Below are 21201 nucleotides of genomic sequence, written 5' to 3' on the forward strand. Positions count from 1 at the left end.
AAAATAACAACCTCTGAATTGGTGGAAATGGTGGAATGATTGAAAGACTATTAAAGGAAAGACAGCAGGTGTAGCAGAACAAGGAGTGACAACATGGAAAAAAGGGCGTTGTGCCAAGAACTGGTTATTCATGCTAATAATTAAGTGAGGAGGTGAAGATGGTTTTATTTGAATTTAATGTTCTTCTCAAATTATATGTGAGTTCATATCCAGAATCATATGCAGAAAAGCCTGGCCAGACTCAGACATTCACTGACTGGTCTAACAGTTAGTAGGTACCTACTATGTGCAAAGCACAATGCTTGGTGTTGGAGTTAACAGAAATGTTTCTAGTTCAAATTGGGAAGGAGTGATGATTACATTTTTAAAAGCTGAATCATAAAAAGCGCAGTCAATGGAAGGTAAGTGCTAGATGCTAAGGCCTACCGGAAGAGGAGCAGTGCTCTGGTGACTGAGTTCCCACGTACGTCATCACGGGGCGAATGGATCTGATCTTAGTGTTGGTGGAAGGGCGGGACTTAGAGGGAAGAGTGAGGAGCACATTCCAAGATCCAAGAGTGATGTCTGCAAACAGTCTGAAGAGCTGCAAAGCTGGAATGGGCCTCGAACACAGACCTGTTCAGGTAGAAGAACCTGTCCGTGTTTAAGATCATGGAATATCCACGGGGAGTTGTAGGTGGAGGGTGGATTGCAAAGGATTTTGAATACTAGTCTAAGGATTTTATTCCATAGGCAGTGGAAATCTCCTAGCATTCCAATAATACACGCTAATTAGTGTTTGGAAAGATTAACACGTTTTACATCTATTGAATTGGCCAAGATATTTTAAGATAATGTCCAGGACTGCAACATGTAAAGGTGACCCCATACACTTGTGTTTGCACTGGAAATAACAATGCAAGCACTTAAAAAACAAGGTGGAATGACACATCCATAAAGACTTTTCACTTCTAATTATTTTACGAAAAATTTTTCAAAAATCCTTGGTGTCTGGTGATAATAATTATAGCACAGCATTACAGTGGAATACTGTGTGTTCACTTGAAATGACAATTCTGAATACTATTAGCAATATGAAAAATATTTATCACATAATATTAACTTCAAAAATTAAAAATTTCAAGATTGCAACTTTGTTGAAATTATACACACACACACACACATTCAGACAAGAACTATAAGGAAACTGATACATTGGAGATGGGGGGCTGTGAAGAATTTGATTGTTTCCTATAATGTTTTCTAAGAAAAAGAAAGATGAGTGGGATTAAAATTGCTAGAAAAGGTAAAATCATTTAAAAGAGTTGCATTGATCTTTTAGGGACTTTTAACCTGGATTTTGAACTTCCTATCATGTGAACTACTAAGTGTTTAGGGGGTTCTGAATTTTCATGGGTTAGAGTTCCATACACTCAACAAATACTTAGAGTTATCCATGACTCATCTACTGCTTGGACTACTAAAATTAATCTAACGGAGACTGATTTGTAATGTGTCCCCTGCCATCATTGTAACAACTGTAATGAAAGAGAATTTATTAAGAATTTTTCTAAGAGGTAGTAGATTTTTACAATTCAGAAAAGATTTGAAAATATGTGATTAAAAAGATCTCTTCTAGCTAGGGTGATTTTGGTGAATTTTGTCAGAGTAGAAGTATGAAACCTCTATTTTATTTTTTATGAATGAATTATTCAAGTGAGGTTTTAGATGTCAGAAGTAAAGTCATTTTGAAAAATGCAGTATATTCTTATACAGAGATATATTCAGGGGAGACTGAATCTAGAAAAAGGGGGAGAGAGAGAGAACTTAGTTAAGAAGAGGTAGTAAAAATTTCAAAAAAATTCAACAGTTGAACACACTTGAACAATGTGTGTTTGTTGAGGTCAAGGTCATCGAGTATAGCAACTGAAACAGCCAATGGCATTGAGGCTTGTTTTAGACAAGTGATGGAAATGGAACTTATTTGCTCTTGGAAGTTGGGCTACATTTCTGTTGAATAATTTGGATGTTACTGGAGCTGGGGAGTCCCAGGCAAGTAGTTAGGTTGAATCATATGAAATTACTGATGTTGGATCTTTTTTGACCTCCTAAATGTCAATTTCATATGGTTTGATCCTTAACATGTTTTCTATTCCTTACTACCTCCTATTTCTTTCTTCTCATTTCTATCCCTGTTGTTATGTCCTTCCAAATTTCAGTTATGATTACATTGTTGCTATTATATTCTTTGAATTGTCTGATAAATTTTCATGTATGTAAAGACAATTATGACTAAAAAGACTGTACATACAATGCAGTTGGACATATGTTTTTAACAAAATGCATGGTGTTTAATATATTAACACATACATGAATTGCCATAAAGGAACTCTCTATAAAAGTGCTGCAAGGACACTGAGTTCAAGAATTTCTGGCTCATTTTAGTACTCTTGTTAAAGGTGTTCAGTGTTTTGATCACTTTCATTTGAAAAATTATTTTCTTACAGAATTATTCTTCACTGTAATAACAGGGTTCTTTTTTAAAAACTGTGGTTTGCAATATATTGCATATATATATATATATATATATATATATATATATATATATACACACACACACACATATATATTTACATAGATGTATATACTGTAAATAAGGTGGGGCAGGAGTGGGAGGGAGATGGGGTTTGAGAAAAAGAGGAGCTGAGAATTAATGAATGTTTTGTTGTGATGGTGTACTGGTTCAGAAAGAAAACCAAGCCCTCTGTTCTCTTGAAATATTTCAAAGTGTACCAGTTATCTTCAAAACTGTTTCTCTCTGTCTCCTCTTTAACTCAGCATCACAACACCTTTCTAGAATCGTGGCATTTTGCCTGTCAGTAAATTATGAAAAAGCAATAGGATGCCAGTCTGCTGTGCCATCATATCATCTGTGGGCATCCTGGGTCTCTATACTGTATTTACAGAAACAGATGGCTCTTGTGACACTTTCACCAAATGACATGGCACTTCACTTGCCTCTACCATGCAGATCTGCAGCTTTCAGAAACAGGCCCATTGGTGCCTGTGAGCTTGTGGGGATAGACTAATAGTTCAGGGTAGAATGCTTCCATTCTGGAAGCATGCCGGAAAGAATCATTTGCTCATTTTGTAATTCTTAGATGGTGCTTGATTTATTTTTATTTATTTAATACAAACACTTGCACAGCATCTGCTATGTGCCAGGCTTTGTTCTAAGTGATTTACAAATATTAACTTATTTAATTCTCATATCAACTTTATGAAGAAGGTCCTACATTATCTTCATTTTACAAATGAGGACACTGAGGCACAGAGAGTGACTATTTTACGCCTACCGGGGGTGCCAAAAACATGTATACAAGTGGACACTTTGCTCAATGTTGCTCATGCAGTAGTTCGCCGTAATCAGAAATGTCTGGATGTTGATGGTAACCACTTTGAGCACCTCCTTTAATTGCAGAAGTCAAAAGTGACTTGTATTCATCTCCTGTTATTGGTGTATATTGAGTATTACAATTTTAATATAGTTTTCCTTTCTTAAAATCTGTATACATATTTTTGGGCACCCTCTGTATATTATAATATATTTAGAACTATAAAATTTGTATAGAAAGTAATGTTTTTTAACTGAAAATTTCAGATTGGATCTATTTTAATCAAAAATTAGGCACATAATTTTAGGTTTAAATGAAGAATTATATCTGTAAAAAAGCACATCAAATATTCTTATGTACTTAAGTTAAAGTGGGTACCAGGTCACAGCATGTAGAAAATCAGTTATATGCCAGAAATGGGTAAGTGTGGACAATCTTGCACATGGGAAACAGAAAGCAGGATGTACACTTCACTGCCACAAGTTGCCTCACCTGGCCTCCCAAATGGAGCTGCCTGTTTGAGAATGATGCATTAAACAGGATAGTGGGTCCATAGCCTGAGTTTAAAATGGAATATCCAAAATGACATTTCGAAGACAGCTGCTTTTATGGAAGTAGCAGCTGTCAACTTGAACTTTTCTTAATAAAAATCACTGCCAGGTGAAAGAATTACTTCCAAGTGCCCTCTTCGGCAGGGCCGTCCCAATGGCACTGTTTTCAAGGGGGGCAATACCAATTTCTGTCATAAAATGACAGACTCGATGATGGAATTCAAGGAGCCTATTACACTCGGCACCTCCGTGTACCGAAACATGTTTTGAGAGCCCACTGAGTAACGCTGTTGAAAAGGAACAGGTCACAGTGGGGGCAGAGCGAGACACGGGCCTGCAGAAGCATCTAGTGTTGAGAGGCTGCGTGGCTGCAGTGACGCGGCGCTGAAAGAATTCCGATCAGGCCGTCGGTCCCGCTGCGTAACCAGGCTCGCCTCCCCTCCGCTCAGCCCTCCTGTTCAGAACACAATCACAGTTTAAAGCACCATTTTAAGTCGTCCTTACACTGTTCTTTGAAATACAGCCTTCTTTCAAATTGATGCATGAGCCGTTTGTATACCTGTGGGGATAGCTGATGAGGAAACGGTGTTGTTAATACATAATCATAGAAAAACAGAGGCACATTCTACTTCCCAGTCAGAATGTGTACGTTTTTAAATTCACGCCAAAGAAATGATTGGAAAATACCGAAAGGGGTAACAGGTACAGTCATACTCTCTAGCGTGACTTGTTACCAGCAGTGTGTGCCATTTTGGTGACCTGGGCAGCTGGTTATTTCTGTTTCCTATCAGCTGGTACTCCTACTAACACATACACAGAGCAGCAGATGTAAGCAGGAGGCGATGTCTTCAAAGGCTCTTCCCCATACCTGTTTTATATTTTAAGAGAGTAAAAAATAAATCAGAAAATTATTTTATATTTTTCAAGTTTCCGTTAGCAAATTCAGAGCTAATTGGGATATACTAGTAAGGGCCCAGTCAGGATTCTCTGCTGCCCCTCCTTGGTGGGTGTCAGAGGTCCTGTGCTGTGATTACCGTGGCTCTCCTGACAATATGCTTTGAAGGAGATGATGTTACATGTTTCTTGTGCTTTTGTGAAGAAAAGCATTATTTTAGGCAGGCCTTAAGAAGTGCTGAAAAGAGCTTCAAAGAAATAGATCTACCCAGTATTTGTGACAATCACTGACCTCAATGTGGAATACATTTTTAGGTTTGTTCCTAGGAGGTGAACAACTGTAATTGAAAAATAGAGTAAATAGACACTTTCTAAACTTGAGTCACAGCTGGAGAATGACTTGTAAACCTGCTTCTCTTCACGTTTTTCCAGAGAACCTTAAAGCTTGAAAAAATAATCATTAGAAATGCAAGCAAAAGCTGGTGGCTTCAGACTCGTAGCGATGCCAACAGTGAGATCTTACTATAAATCTTAGAACTACGGCTTAGAACACCTTGCATTACTTTCTTTAGGTTTCTAAACATGCAACATAACTCTGATGCACTTAGAACGCTAATGAAAATACCTGTTCACTATTTATTATTAGTATTATTTGTGTACTTATGTATCAGTAAGATCTGACTTACACGAATAATAATAATCAACATTTAAAAGTTTTTACAGCTTGGATGGGTAAATACTGACAGTGGATATTATAGAAGCCCCAAAGAGGAATGAAATTGAGAAATAAATTGGTAGGAGAAAAGAGACAAAGGAAAATAGTTATGATGTTTATTTTTGCTAAGATCTCCCATTAACTTAAATGAAGCAAATAGAGTTTCTAGGCAACCATGAAAGGAAAAGGGCAGAAATCCTCCCTGTGAGTTATATGGATGGCAGGTTATGTATGTTTTGTTTCTGGTGCTGAAATAAACAGGCCCGTCTCGAGCAGTTACTGTGTCCTGTAGAGAAAGAATAAAGGACGACCAGAGAGGAATTCTAAAATGTTATTTTGCGTTAATACCAGGTTAAAAAAAGAAGACATTATGTAACAGCTTATATTGTCCCCCAATAGGTGAGAATATGGCAGCTCTTTTCTCAAAACAGTGATTTTACCAAGCCAGAACCTATTGTGTATTTTGCTAAATAATTTTGAGCAACGAAACAGATTTCTGTTGCCTTTAAATGGATACGAGGAGATGTTTAACCCCTATTGTATTGTCACAAAGCCAGGCTGATCACCCGGGGAGGCCCCAGAGGTCTGAGCAGCTTTGGATTGGCTGTCAGAGGACTTTACCATTTTACTGCACGTGGTCCGGCCACAGCAGGGTTCAGTTGCCAGTGTTTTATCTGCAGAAATGTGCTGGGATGGGCACTTTGTTAAAGATTTTCCTTTTGCTACTAGAAGGAAATGGGAAGCAATAAGATAACTTCATTTGTAAGGTAACATCTGTGCTTATTTCTGTACAGAGGGAAGTGATGTTTGACTGCTTACGGGGCTGATTGATTTTTGTTCCCCATCTCAGGTATCATTTTAATGATCTGTTTAAAACCGAAGCCCAAATTAGAGGTGTATTCCAATCGTAAAGGCTTGTCTCAAACATATGTTCTCTGTTCACTGATTTTATTTTATTTAGTGTGCTGATCTGGTTAGTGGGGTTTGAATAAAAAATTAGTATCTTTCACGTAGCTTGTTAAACACTTAAAAGATGGACTTGGGCAGGGCAATGACAGTCAGATTTAGTTCAAGTATTTTTACTCGTCAAATGAAAACAGTGTAAAGAAAAACAAATGCTAGTAGGTTTATATTTGCTGTAAGGGTGTACCAACAGAGCATGTTAACATGTAATTTAAATGTATTTTGTCATTCTGTGTATAGATACTTGTTCTTAGCTGTCTCATGGGCCATTTTTATATTACTTGAAAATAATTTTAGAGCCAAATCTTATTCTCACTTATCTGCTGTGTTTCTGGGGTTTTTTTGTTTGTTTTTTTAATTATTGTAATGCAGTACTTTTGTGCACAATGTGTGGTATAAGCTTTATCCATTTGCCTCTTTGATTAAAAAGAGGATTCTGTTTTCTTTCTCTCTGTACTAACTTGAGAGTTTCCCCCAAGTTTTCTGTCTTCATTCTCCTATATTCCAGAGAATCTAGTGGTCAAGAGGATGATAAAAGCAGGATTAGGGGCACTTTTTATTTTTGAATGCCATAATTGGATTTGTTATCTGTAGCTCATGAAATATCTTCAAAGACCACCTGTAAGATTATATTCAATGTCTCAGTTTTTTGAACCTCATGAAATGAAACATGGTGTGATTATACTAATGCAACAAAGTTTTGCATCCTTGAAAACACCCCTAAAAATATCCATTATCTGACTTTTTACAGCTGGACATAGAGCAAGTGTATCCAAGGACATTCTGCTATTTTCCTGGGGCAGTTTTCTCTTTATGTTCAGATTTTCCATTGATGATAGTAAAATAGCATAAAAATCACCATAAAATTAACTTACATTTGTATATAGTACGTTTCAGTTTGCATGCTCTTGTCTGATCCTCTTAACTATTTTCTGCAGAAAGGCAGGCCTCATTATTCCCGTTTTAAGGATGAGAAAAGTGAGATTCAGCAAGCTTCAGCAGTGCACCCCAACCTGGCCAGCTCGGAACCGCAGAGCTGAGTTCTGACGCAGCGTTCTGGCTAGTACTCCTTCCAGAACGCCGTTGTCTCTCTGTGTTGGATGTTTGCTTTAAAGATCAGACTATTTGAACTAAGCTCTTTAATAGGAAGGCTCTGGCAACAGCTGGTGTTAGGTAGATTAAAAATGAAATCGAAGCCATTGGTTGTAAAGTGGAACAATCAAGGGAGTGAGAGAAAAGGGAGAAAAGATACCAAAACAAACAACTGAGTAATGTTAAAAGAATTGTGGGGTAAGGGCAACGTGATTCATGAGGTTCATGCTTCCTTCCTTTTCTCTCCATCAAAACAAGTCTCTATCCCTTTAGTCAGTGCTTCTTTCTTTGCCTTGTCCCTGGTTTCTTTTGAGAAATTTGCCACGCTTCGTCACCACAGGCCACTGTTAATTACAACTAGGACTCAAGGGCACCTTTCCCAAACTTAGTATTACATTTCATTTCCAGAAAATAGACTACCATATCTATAAATCTTCCCATTATATTACAAATAGATTAGGTCTCTTGTTTACCTAAATTATGTTGAGAATAATATTTATTTCACGTTGCATTCACTTGACATGTCTGCCTTCTTTTCATTCTGAATTTTCTTACTCTTTAAATAACTATGCACTTATGGTTTAATTCTACTACTTTGTCAACACAGCTCTCTCTGACTTTCCTGACTGTTTTTTGGTTTTCATGGTTTGTTTCATTTTCCTCAGTATCTCATTATGGATACTAGATAGCCTTACCCTGAAATTCAAATGAAAACTGAAATGCCTTACAAGACTTGGCCCCATTGAAATAGTCGCTACCCTGCTGTTAGTACTAGGTTGGTGCAAAAGTAATTGTGGTTTTTGCAATTTTAACCTTTTACACCACAATTACTTTTCACCAACCTAATATAAACAAAGCTGTAAGAATGCATTCCTCTCTGCCTCCTTCTTCAGTGCTCAGTGTCCTGGTTATTGGGAAGTCCTTTAGTTATATTTGCCTTTGGTACCCACATACCACTCAAGCTAAATCTGTTAATCCTGTTATGCATGGACCTCTGAGCACTCAAAAAGTAGAAGAGTTATTAGATGTATCTTTTTGTCATAGCTTTGCATGTCTCATCAAACACATTGTATATGTTTATGTGTCGATTTTTACACATATTATGTGGTTAACTTTTTAAATGAAGATATACAAAACAACTTGAAATGGCCCATAATTCATATCACCCAGACATCTCTGAGTGATAATAAAAAAAATTCTAGTGATCTAGAGATGTGAATAGTACATTCCGCTGTGAGATGATATATAAATTTCTCCTCCTTGAGTCCTCCCTGAAGGTCAATGCTATTACCAGTCTCTGTGTATCCTTCCAGAAATACTTTCTATGCATGTGCTAGCCAAAATTGGTCCTTTCAGTGTAACATTTCAAGTTAAGATTATTTTCTGATCACTCTGTGGAATTCATTCATTCATTCAATAGATATTTATTGATGTTCTCTCTGTGTTAGGCCATGTTCTAGGCACTAGGAATACAGCATGAACAAAAGCAGACAAAATCTCTGTACTCATGAAACCTGTGTTCTAGTGCAGGAATCAACAAACAAAATAATAAACTATGTAATATGTTACATGGTGATTAGTGCTAAGGAGAAAAACAAAGCAGGGACAAGAGATGGGGGTCGACTATAGGTTGCCATTTTGGACAGAACAACCACAGAAGATGTCACCGATGTGTCACGGAGTGAGGCCCTGAGGCAGATGCAGGAACAGGCAGTTACTTGGAAGAACTAGGGCCCAGGGTAGGACCCCAAGCTCAGGAAAAATAACTTTTTATTCTAAATGTCAAAAGGTGTGGTTTTTTTTTCTGGTAAGTCACCCAAAATAAAGAAAAGAGAGATAATTTCTTTAAAATAAGAATCCATTAATAAAGGTCATATATCACTTTATTTACAGAATGGAAATTCTCATTCTTATTCTGCAAAAACATGAACCCAGATAAAGAGTAAGGACCTCCACCGACCTAGAGAACACGCCATGGTGATCCAAGAACTCTCTGGTTCTACGTTCTTCCTTCACCATTGGTCCTGAAGTTGCTAAGAACCTTTCTTCTAGGTTGGTTGAAAAGACTAATGTGTTTTCCTCCTTTTCCCACAAGGGCCATTTCTAGAATCTTCTCTTTGGGTGGTAGTCATTGCCACTGCCCTCCTAGAGTACATGGACTTGTGCTTAAATGCAGCACCTCTTTTCTGTTTGGCCAAGGGAATGTCTGCTCTTATTTTGGCAAGCAGAACTCGGGGCTTAGTCTTGCCCAGTACGTGGTGTCTGATTATGGTGGCTGTGGCTAAAGATTTTTTTTAAAGTACTAAATTTTACACATACAGGAGTTTAAAAGGCAGTGAGCATTTCTTTGGTGTTATATGGACACAAGAGCATGTAAAAACAGGATGATAATTTGCTTCAAAAAATGTTTTCGTGCACTCCTAGTGGAACTTAATTAATTCAAAATGCAAGGGGATTTGTGGAGGTTACTGCAAATCGAAGCTGTTGGCCTCATGGCAGACATCTATACCCAGTGCAATCACTCCTCACCTCCCAGCCCTATTCAGAGGGAGACTTTCACTCTGCAGCCATCTCTACTGTAATGCAGCCTGCTGAAGAGTGGCAGGTGTCTTTACTGAGAACTTCGATAGAACCCTATCAAGTCATTTGTGCTTTTTGAGAGTAGTGTTAAAAGCAAGACAACAGACATAAAAAGGAGTCACTTATGCTAAGCCCCACGTCAGTCACGTCACCAAACTGAGACTTAATTACAATTTTTGCTCCTTAGAAACGGAATCTGAAACCAGCTAATCAGTACGAGTTGGGCAATCTACCTGATACACCCTTGCTCTCCCCTAAAGGAAAGTAACTTCGTAATAACCAACCCACTCTTTTGCCTAGTCTAGCTTCCTTGTTCCAGCTCCCAACTGCCTATAAAACCCTTTTCATTTTGTACAGCTCCTCAGAGCTCCTTTCTCTCTGTTAGATTGGATGCTGACTGATCCAAATAGATTTATCCTCAAATAAACTCTTAAAATTTTTTAATATGCCTCAGTTTATCTTTTAAGAGCAGTTTACTTGATGATTTGACTAAATCCAAATGTGGTATGTTTTGATCGTTTCTACGAGAGTCTGATGAGAGGGAAAGTAATATTATTGACAGGAAAGGGGTAGAAGGGAAGGCTTTAAAGAAAAAAATACTTTCTCATAGAGTGAAGTAATTCAACTAAGAAACCACAGCTAGATGAAGAAGAAGGATGTGATTAATAATTAAAGGCTGTGAAACTCTACCCATGTGCTGCCCTCACTGGATCAAGCCACTAATATCTGCTCTGAACTATTGCAGTAACGTTTTATGTGGTATTCCTGTCTCAGTTTTGTTCCCCTTCAGCCTGTTCGGCCTTTAAAATGGAAGTCAGATCATGTCTCTGCTGTGCTCAAACCCCTCATGGGCTTCCCATTTCACTGAGTGAAAGTGCGAGGCCTTGCAGCAATGCACCAGCCCTACGTCATCTGCTACCTCATTCCTTCTTGGGCTTCATCTCCTACTTTCCTCCCCTGCTCTCTCCCTTCAGCCACCTGACGTTCCTGCTGTTCTCAAACATGCAGACTCCGACCTCAGGGCTTTTTCATTTGCCTGGCACCCTCACCTTACCTGCAAGGCTGTCCCCAATGGCTGTCACACTCAAGTCTCTCAAATCTTTACTCAAATCACACCTTCTCAAGGAGGTTTTTTCCCCTGACACCATATTTTAAATTGTAGCCTTTCCACATCTTTGCACTTTGCACTTTATTTTTTCATTGTAACATTGTATTTATTTACTGATTTATTTTGCTTACTGTTTGTTTTCACCCACAATATAAGCTATGGGAGAGCAGGGATTTGTCTTTTTTATTCACTGCCGTCTCCAGCACCTAGGACAGTGCCTGGTACCTACAGGACACTCAATAACTATTTGTTAAATCAATGAACGAATTGTGGAAATTGAACTGGGGAAAGAGAACTTACTTTCTCTAAACGTAATGAAAGTCCGGAGATCACACAATAAAAAAACCTTAAAAATGAAAGAAGTTTAGTGCCTACACAGCCCATGACTACTGACAGGCGTGTTTCCTGGGTGTCCCACGTAGCTGATTCAGAAAGAAAGGCCTTGGATCCTCCAATGTCATGCTTTAATGCAAATGATGTTGGGAATAGCAATGAGAATAATGCCAAAAAGAAAAGTGGTGGAAATTACAGATGGTTGTTTTGCATCCAACGTAATGATTTTCAAAGCAAAGGAATTGAATAGGAAACAAATTAACAAAAACTATGTGTCTCTGAAAATGCAAACTTCATTTACATTCTGATCTGTGTGATTTTTCAAGCTCAGTGATCCAAGGTCAGAGGACACTTGTATTAGCATAGACCTTGCTTTGTTACTTCACCTCTGACTAAACCTCTGAATTCCTTTTATGATGGTGTCATTCTGATGACAATAAAACCAGGCTCTCATAACATCAGTAAGACTTATACAGCACTTAGACAATGCCTAAATGAATGTCCGCAGAGACCTGAAGACATAGGTCAGGATTATTAACCCTGTTTTGTATATAGACCGGAAGTCATTTGCCTAATGTCACCTGGTAAGCTATTGAGTTCATAATTTGATTGCTTTATTTAGAAATAATGGCTTATTTAGTACAGGTCATGTTGCATTAAAGATGACCTGTTTTTAAATGGACAGTTTCATATTTGCATTTAACTTTAGTTAATGAACTGAACTAACAGTATTCCAGATTTCTGTGAGACCACAGTTCCAAATTTTCAAGTTGGGAAACTGATTTAGAGAACAGAGATTTAAGACTCCCAAAGCCACTTTGGTATTGGCCAGGATTCGACCACTCTGCTCAGGTGCTGCGATGGAGAAATCTGTAATGGTAGGCTTAGGTGTGAGTGGGGTCCTCTGAGGGCATCATTTCAATCCTGTTTAAATTCTTTGCTTTTATATGTTTATGCTCATAAAACTCCCCTTGGTTCAAAAAATTAATATAACTAAAATGGAAAATCAGTGCTTGCATTGACAACTGAGAAATGGAGACAAAATCCTCTTTAGGAGGTTCCAAGTGCCAATCAATATTGTGGAAAACACAGGACAAACATCACTGAAGCTACATCAAACCGTGTTAAGAGCCCATTTTATTTTGTTTCTGTTGTGGTGCACTTCTTTTCCCATCCAGAGCAGTATAATGAGAAGACCTCAAATTCAGTTCAGTGAGCATGGCAGTTACTCAGGAAGCTGTGAGGAAAAATAACAGTGAGGGGACTGCTTGTGAGTTCATGTCTGTAGCAAGAAGAAACTAGAAAATTAGAACATCAAAAGAGAATTTTGAAGCAAAAATGACATGCCAACTTTGAATACTGGAAGTAAAAAAGAAAAGAAATGCCTAGTCTTTATCCAAATATTTGGAAGTTTTTCAGACCTCTTTCATTTCATCTTTATAATATTATTTCTTTATTGCCAGCAACAACAAAAAATGCACAGCCAAATTTTATTTGTGATTAAAAAGGCATTCATTCTCCTTTACTTTTCCTAAATCGGATTTACTGCACTTTTATCCCTTTTTGTACATCTCACTTATTATTTGTAACATCTGCTAGGAATATGAATGACAGTTTTGATACCAGAAGGTGATTTAATTGGGCCTTTAAAACTTTGCTTTAAAAATCAGAGGAATATTGCACATGAAATTTAAAAACGTTTTAGACCCATGTGTATTAAAATTGGTCACACCAAAGTGTAAATTGATAAAAAATAAAATTAACTAGTTTTTAAATTGAGTCAGATGGAACTTTAAAATTAAGATCTTTGTAAGACTAAATGTCAGAAAGTGATGGGACTAGAGGCCTCTGCAAATAAGCTATAGTTCCCAGGACCTATGCCATCAAGCGGCTTTGGTAGTTTATAATAAAATTTAGCTAAAGCATCCTTGGGGGCATTCTTCTGGCTATAAACATTGCCACCTTAAGGTAATTTAAGCACAACAACGAATTGACAGATCTGGATTGTATATATGACAATCTGGTGAAAAGGTGAATGGTGCAGATTATATGAGCCAAGTCTGTACAACTTGCCTGAACTTTGATATAGTCTGGAAAGTACTGTGCTGTTCAGAGGTCAGATGAGCTCACTACACAATTACAAGTTTGATAGTTCCTACCCCTATTTTTAGCCAGAATTCGAAATACATAAATGTCTGTCACCTACTTATTGAATTTTAAAATCTGCACAAATGAAAATAGTGAGCATATGACTCACCTGATTATATACAGAAGGTGAAGTTTTCTTTTTACCTTATGTTTCTGCTCTTAGTACACGGCCCTATGCTAGTCGGATTTTTTTCCCCCATTCAACAGTATATATTAGTATCAATGCCATATTTAAACGAAGAAAGGCTGTCTCTGTGTTGGATCCTTTGTTCAAGTTCTTAAATATTAATTAAATTAGTACAACATTTAGTTTAAGTGTCCTGTTGTCACCGTATATGTTAATTAATGAAAGATGCCAAGTAATCATATTTTATGATGTTTTAATACACTTAATTTTTTTGATCAAACAGTGTCAGTTTGTTTGTTTTGTCCTCTTGAAGTATCCACTTTAAACAGTATTAATCAAGTGTGGGCAATTTAATTTACCAGGCTTGCAAATTCAGCTCACTCACTTTTAATGAAATTCAGCTTCATTAGTAGATTATAAAATAGAAACTTAAGAGACCCTGTCTTTTGATCAACACTAGAGAATTAAAAATTGGAGTGATGTTTATAATTTTTTATTTGATCATGATAGTTCTTTGATATGTTAAAGACTATCTTTCATCTGAAAGCTTCAAAGTGTTTCACCTATTTTTATAACTATGAGTATATGGGAATTCACTTGTAATTATTGCCCTCATTTTCAGTTGGTCATTTTTAAATTGTTAGAGCAGCAGAATAAGTATTATTTCTGATCAAATTATCCCTCTCCCACCCCATCCTCCTTACAGTACGTCAATGGCTTCCCATTGCCCTTAGGTGAAGAGTGGAAACTCGACAGGGCTGTGAGTGGTCGGGCCGCCACCTCTACTCCATCTTCACTGGGGCTGCTCACCCTTCCCCTCTGCTCGGCCAAGGCCACATCTCCCTTTCCATCCCCGTCCTCAGATCTCACCATTTCTTTCAGAAAGACTGACCTCCTTGCCTAAGACAGTTCCCATCACCACACACTCCAGGAGCTCCACACATCTCTGCTTGGTGACTTTTCAGTTGATATTTTAGATTCATTTCTCTGATTATTTGGTCAATATCTGTCTCCTGCAGTCGACCATAAGCTTCATGGGGGCAAGGAAGGATCTGGTTTACTGATGTTTTCATTGTTGTTTTTCACCATTGTATTTCTGGTGCCCAGCATATTTTGGCAAGTGATAGACATTTGATAAGTACTTGTTGAGTGTATGAGGGAAAGAATAAATAAATGCTCTATGAGGACAGGCCTTTTTCTGTTCTGTTCACCACTGTAGATTCAGTGCTTAGAACAGTGCCTGGCCCATAGTAGTGGTTCATGAAATATTGGTTGAATAAATTAATTTTTCCTTACTTTTCAGGGACACAAAGTATTAATGGGATAGTGTAAGGTGTAAGTTGAATTTTTTTCCATGCAAATATCCCATTATATTCATTAACTTATAGAGTTAGAAGGAAATCTATAGCCATGTTCTTTTTTTTATCTTGGCAAATAGATAGGAGATAGATAGATGATTGATAGATAGATAGATAGATAGATAGATAGATAGATAGATAGATAGACAGATAGATAGATGATAGATAGATGATAGATAGATATAATAAAAGTTACCATTCTAACCATTTCAAGTGTACAGTTTAGTGATATTAAGTACACTCACATTGTTGCATGACCATCACCACCATCCCTCTCCAGAACTTTTTCACCATCAGACTGAAACTATCCATTAAACAATAACTCCCCATATAGCTCTGTGGTTTTATGAAACCTTTTTTGTTTGCCTTAGCAGGTTTTCTTCCCAGCACTGTACATGAAGTTCAATATGTAAAATGTGTAAATGTGAACTGCTTTTGCTTCTTGAATAGTGTTGGGTGCCTCCCTTCTTCTGTTCCATTCAGTGTCTTAGTTGGTGGTAACATTATCTGGAGACTGTGTTCCAGGACAAGGATGCCCAGGGGAGACTGGGGAACCTGGGGTCCCCTGGGGCACATCTGCCCTCCATCCATGCGAGCTCATCTCCCCAATTCCAGCCCAGAGGCCATCTTTGTTTCCTCTTTCTCCTCATCACCCGTCACCACCTCCTCTACACACACACACACTGATATATATTCACAGTCACTCTCGAAAGACTGAGCTGCTTAAGGACTGGGATCATGTCTTACTTGTCTAGATTCCCAGAGCTCTGTAATGTTTGTTGACAGAGTGTGTTTTCTACCCTGTAGATGAGAAACTTTCCCAGTTTTACTTTCTTCTAGGAAAGAATTTGACAGCCTCACACGTGGCGTCTTTCACTGTTTCCCATCATTGTCCCAGAGATATTCTTCCCCAGGTCGCTACTGGTGTGGCCCATGGCCACTTGCACCAGAGTCACCTGGGCTGCCTAGTAGAAAAGTGGGCTTCCAGGTCCTGCCTGTCTATACCCACTGAACCAAGTTCTCTGAGAAACTATTTTCAATCTTCCCCCATGTGCTAAGTACAGTTATTTTATATAGCACCATGTAAATCTTCTATATTTGTTGGGCTTATATTTAGTAAAGTCAAAAAATAGTTTCCCACTATCTGCTATATAAAATTCTTAGGACCTTCATATATTTACTGACAATTTAACAATTTAGCCTAATTTCACTTTTTCTTCCCTAGGAGAAGTAAACACTATTACTTTGTCTTTAATAGGACTTATTTAATATCCTTTCATTACTTTTGCTGTACTGCTCTGCATACACTAATATTTTTAAAGTAAATCAGTTCCTTTTAGATTAAGACACAGAAAAAGGTTTCTGTTATGTTTATGACATGTTGATTCAATTAGATTGGGCAGAGCTAGTTGGTGTAACGAGCCCCCAGACTATAGAAGCTTCACTGAATTACAGTTCCTTTCCTCCTCATGCAACAAGCTAGTGCTGGAGGGGCCTCTCCTCATACCCTTTGGGGACCTACGCTGTCAGAGGCCATGCCATGTGACTTCCAAAGTCACACTGGGCATCCATATCCAGCCATCCGGGGAAAGATAAGATGGGTGGAAAAGACACTTGCTTCTGAAACTATCTGGGCAAAGAAGTAACGCTCTCTTACACCTCCTGGTCTCACCCAGATAAAAGGGGAGCTGGAAATGTGGGCCCCAGGCAGTAGCCTCTGCCCACAACCACTGTACATGACAGAGAGGGGCATGGCCCTTTGGTAGACGGCCATACTGCACACTGGATTGCTCGGCTTCTATTGATAGTTCTAGTAATTTTGTCTATAAAACCATGAAATATGCCATGCACTATGTACCATAAAATGTTACAATAATGTATGTGATAAGATGATTGCCAGTGCAGTGAAAGGCAGGAAGATGGCATATATCCAACCTGCCATAGGTCAATGTAATTTGCTCATTATTGGATGTTTGCTCCAGTCTACGAGGTAGCAAATGATGATGTCACTGGAAACAGTCATAAGCTTCTGGATGTGGTCAGTCTTCAATCTGTTTAATTTGATTTATCAAGGAATCATTGGTTTCCTTTCTCTGAAAGGTAAAACATGGTGCATGTTGGTTCATCTGCCAGTTTCTCATTAGAATGGATCCCATCAACCTTGCTCCCATCCTGACATTACAGCAGTCATGGAGTTTGTCCCAAGTCCCAACAAATTGACTGGTCTTGCAAGGCTGAATTTGATGCTAAAATGGGGGTTGGCCTGTGGGCCTTGTGTCCCTGGAACACCAGCCAGCCGGGTGGTGGTGGAGGTGAGCCCCTCTGGGCACCATCTGGTTGAGGTATTAGTCGGAGAACCTGCTTTATTTCAGACCATACTGTCTGCTTTTTGGAATACATTATGTTTTCATAGCCTGCTGAAATGGGGAGAACTGGGTTTCAAGATGACTTTGGCTTTTTGCCATAGCAAGCTGAATTAGGCTACTGGATGACAGGCATACACCCCAGAGAAACCAAAGATAAATGCCAATTTTAATAAGGTTGTTTGTTTATCCTTTTCTCTCCAGTTAATAAGTCTGAATGGACACCAAATTCAGTCCAAGGATCGTGTCAAAGACAGGAAGTTAAGAAAAAAGAAGTGTTTGGGGGTTAGTCCATGATTTTAATACTACTGAACTTTGTTAAGAACAAAGATTAAAAATAAGTTTGTAAATTGCTATCATTTTCTGGTAATAAAAGCACAAAACAATTTTGCATGCTACATAAATACATAATAGTGCAGGTGTATAAATATATTGTTGCATGTAAGGTTTTCAAAATTGATCTTCTAAAAAGTATTTCTCAGCTATGCTTACTTTTTAAGAGTTGTAAATAGGAAACAATTGTCACAGTTGAAAATAGAATTGGCTTGAGGGGTCAGATGCTTGATATTTTAATGTAATCTGCCCTTTGGTATGTCATCAATAAGACCAGTTTTTACAAATCGACCTCACAGGAACCAAAGAGTGAGCATTTTTAATGTCCTCACAGTTGTGACAGAGAGTACAAACCAAATGAGATTTAGAGCGTTTTGCTTGATGATAATTTTTACCTAATAGTATTTTCAATAACAGATTTTTAGTTATATTAAATGTTACAGATTCTCATTTTAAAAATCCTGCAAAAAATTCATACCAATTAATAGTTCAATTTACTTTAAAAATATTGGGAGATTTGTGTTTTTTCCCCTGAGTGGCTAAGGCAAGTATTCATTTTCTTGAATTATTGAATTTTTTTATGTTATACTTACGTAACATTGAATTACTCTTATTGTAATTGGTTTATTGTATGTACTGTGGCCTTTGGGTTTCTTACATTTTTCGCCTAGATGTTATTCATCTTTTCTGAAGGCTACTTTTAAATTATATCAGACCTTTTCTTGACCTTTGGACTTAGGACTGGTTTTATTTATTTAATAGGATAAGTTGATTGTATTTTGGTTAAGAAAAAAATTAAACTGTCACTTTGTTATTGGAAAAGTCGTCCTTAGCAATGATGTGTTACCCTATTCTGTTGACCTAAATGTGTTTCAGAGTGATGAAAGCCCATTGACACAGTTGTCAAAGCAAGAGTAATGAACGTAACAAAAATTCATTCCCTGCAAATGTTTGGCATATTGCTGACATGGTAATATAATTAACACATAGTCTTTTGGTGGTCTTTGCAAAGGCTTGCGGGTTTAAATCATCACAGGGAGGTTAAAAATGAGGCACTGCCCTATCAATAATACATATATGCAAAGATGAAATCATTTTCTCATGTGATGTCTATGGGAAACCATATCTGTGCAAAACTACACGTGTTCTTTTCAGAACAATTGGTCCTGAGTTGAATTATACTAAAAACTATTCAAACTAATAAAAAAAACACCACAGTGACTCTTCTTTAAAATTTATGTTCAAAAACATCATCTTCCACACCAGTAGTATTTTCATAACTGCCTCTTTTGTGAAGCGTTATTAATAAAAAATGCACTTGGTACAGGGGCATAGGGCATAGAAATGATAGTGCAATTAGGTGTCACTGAAAGCTACAACCCGCAGTCCCCGGGGAGGTGCTGGTGTTAACCAGCTCAGCCTGCAGGGACTTCCTTCTGACTGCCGCTGAGTTCTCCCTGTTTGCATCTTTCCTACAGGCTTTGAGCCTGTGGACCACCCTCCTCCCTTCCTGATCCTCTTATTTCTTGGCTTCCTCAATTCCTTCCTCTCAGTCTGACCAGTCTTGCTGACAACATCCTCTGCTGCTGCCCTCCCCTTAAATCTCAGTAGCACCCCACTCCCAGTTTATTCTGTCCTCTCTCAAAAGCCAAGGGGTGAAGTAGAAGCAGCACAAGTTTTGGGTTCGGACAGAAGTGGTATTGTATCCTGATGTACCCCTTGGTAGTTTTGTGACGAGGTCATTCACTCAGCCTCTCCATGCTTCAGTTTCTGCCACTGTGTCGAAACAATAATGATACTTACAGAATTGGTGCACCACCTGCAATATACACACAGGGTCTGGGACATAGTAGTGGCCCATTAAATGTTAGCTCTCTTGTCTCTTCCAGGTAAAAATACAGTAAAATCAATTTCATTGGCATGTGCCTTTGACTGATTCACTCCCCTGTATTTAGCTGCAGGCTCCGGTCGGTCGTCTGTGACACAGAGTTTCTGCAATAGCTCCACAGCAACATGGCACTTTCTTCAGACACAATGAGGGGTGCCAAACAGTTAGGGTGAAGATTCCCCCAAAGGACTTGGTTCAGCAAACTAAAACACTCTCTACATTTTTGTTGATTTTACCATACACCGAATTTTGTTTTAAAAGAGGCTTAAGAAGGAAGAAGACTCTGGGTGGTGAACATACAATGTGATTTAAAATAAATAAATAAATAAATAAATAAATAAATTTTTTTAAAAAAGGAAGAAGCACGCTACCCTTTTGAGTTGCATATGCACCTTATTGTGATATTTTGGAGATGAAGAATTATGGTATGTTTTGGCCAGGGGACCCAAGAATGCGTACGTTCTGCTCCGCCTACGAAGTCCCCAAAGGAGATACTTGTACTGGGAACATTGACAAAACAAGAGAACGAAAAACATATTAGTAGCTGAGGTTTTGTTCTTGAGTCCCAATGCAGAGTTCTATTACAATAGGCTGGAAGAGGTAACAGTCTCCTGTCGCCTAAACAAGGTTGCTTGAATGACCTGAAAGCAAAGTACTCCGTTAGACAGGGTCTGATTCCCTTAAGCACAAACCAGAGTCAGACATTAACACTGCAATGTGAAGAGACAGACTGATCCAAGGCCACAGCCAGCAACAGGAAAAAGGACATAGAGGGAGTTTTCCTGACTGTCGGTTATGGTGCTGGGCTAAGTCACATGCCTCATGTCCCAGGCAGGCCCAGAAGCAGGCTGAGCTGCTGGAGGAAAGAACGGTGGGAAGAAGGAAAGGTGGTTAAGTGGAGGGGAGAGAAATGAGACCATAGCCACATGTTGACCTAATCAATTTCTATCTGTAAAGGTGAACTCACATATTAGGACAACAGAAAAATCATAAAACGATTCCAATGATAAAATAAAAAGATGTGCAATAATATCAGATATCATGGCCAAATCAGTGTTCTGACCCCTAAAACAGCATTTCATCTCTATTCTAATTCATCCTGAGGAGGAGTCAAAGGTGTGCTCCTTTGTTGGGGGTGGGGCATAGGGAGGAGGCAGGTGTTACCCCTAGAAACCAAGAATCTTGTGTGTTGGTTACTGAAACATGCTCTCAACAGTCTCCCTTTCCGATCTCTACCCACTCTCACCCACACTACTGACAAGTGTTCTTTCCTCTTGCCTAAAACCTTCAATACGTCTGCACTGTTCTCAAGTTCAAGTCCAGACCCATAAATTGGTTGGTGCTCAAGACCCTTTGCACTCTGGTTCCAAGTGA

General features: G+C 38.3%; 1 protein-coding gene across 30 annotated transcripts in view; it reads left to right on the forward strand.

Annotated features, from left to right (window-relative positions):
* NRCAM (neuronal cell adhesion molecule) overlaps window positions 1-21201 on the forward strand; it is a 299432-nt gene that overhangs the window by 128376 nt on the left and 149855 nt on the right. Inside the window, exon 1 of one of the 30 annotated variants that reach the window (XM_074340546.1) lies at window positions 6196-6301. The exons of the other annotated variants lie outside the window; for them this stretch is intronic. The gene's annotated coding sequence lies outside the window, so the exon portion shown is untranslated. Of the gene's footprint in view, window positions 1-6195; window positions 6302-21201 lie in introns of those variants that run through there. 30 annotated transcript variants of the gene reach the window in all.

Source organism: Rhinolophus sinicus, linkage group LG09 (assembly GCF_036562045.2).
Source record: "Rhinolophus sinicus isolate RSC01 linkage group LG09, ASM3656204v1, whole genome shotgun sequence".
NCBI classification, from domain to species: Eukaryota; Metazoa; Chordata; class Mammalia; order Chiroptera; family Rhinolophidae; genus Rhinolophus; species Rhinolophus sinicus.